Genomic DNA, 548 nt, shown 5'->3' with positions numbered 1-548 from the left:
TAATAGGGTTTACTAATTTTATGTAAGGTTTGAGAGACAGGAGTCAAGTCAAGCTATTTGGCTTGAGCAACTGGAGGATGGAGTCATTTGAGAATATGGGGATGATAGTGAGTAGATCCAAGGTTGGAGGTGTGGATGGGAACATATTAAGTTTGAGGTATGTATCAGTCAGGGTTCTAGAGGGAAACAAATAGTACAATGAAATTGGGTTAATTTGAAGAGAAGTATGAGAATGTAACTGTTGGGACCAGCAAGTGGTGTGGTGGTTAAGGTGCTGAACTACCACATGGCCAACCATGGATTGAGTCCCAGACTTGGCAGCTTTCTTTCTCACTTTCCCTCTCTCTCTCTGGTAAAATTAAATAATAACAATAATTAATAAAATTAAATAGGGGCCAGCAAGTGGTGTGGTGGTTGAAGCACTGGGCTCCCACATGACCAACCATGGTTTAAGTCCGGACCTGGCAGCTTGCTTTCTCACTTTTCCTCTCTTTCTCTCTCTGGTCAACTTGAATAAATAAATTAAATTAAATAAATAATTCTATAAA

This window comes from Tupaia chinensis, unplaced genomic scaffold, assembly GCF_000334495.1.
Source record: "Tupaia chinensis unplaced genomic scaffold, TupChi_1.0 Scaffold000248_1, whole genome shotgun sequence".
Taxonomy (NCBI): domain Eukaryota; kingdom Metazoa; phylum Chordata; class Mammalia; order Scandentia; family Tupaiidae; genus Tupaia; species Tupaia belangeri.
Note: the sequence above shows the minus strand (reverse complement) of the source record.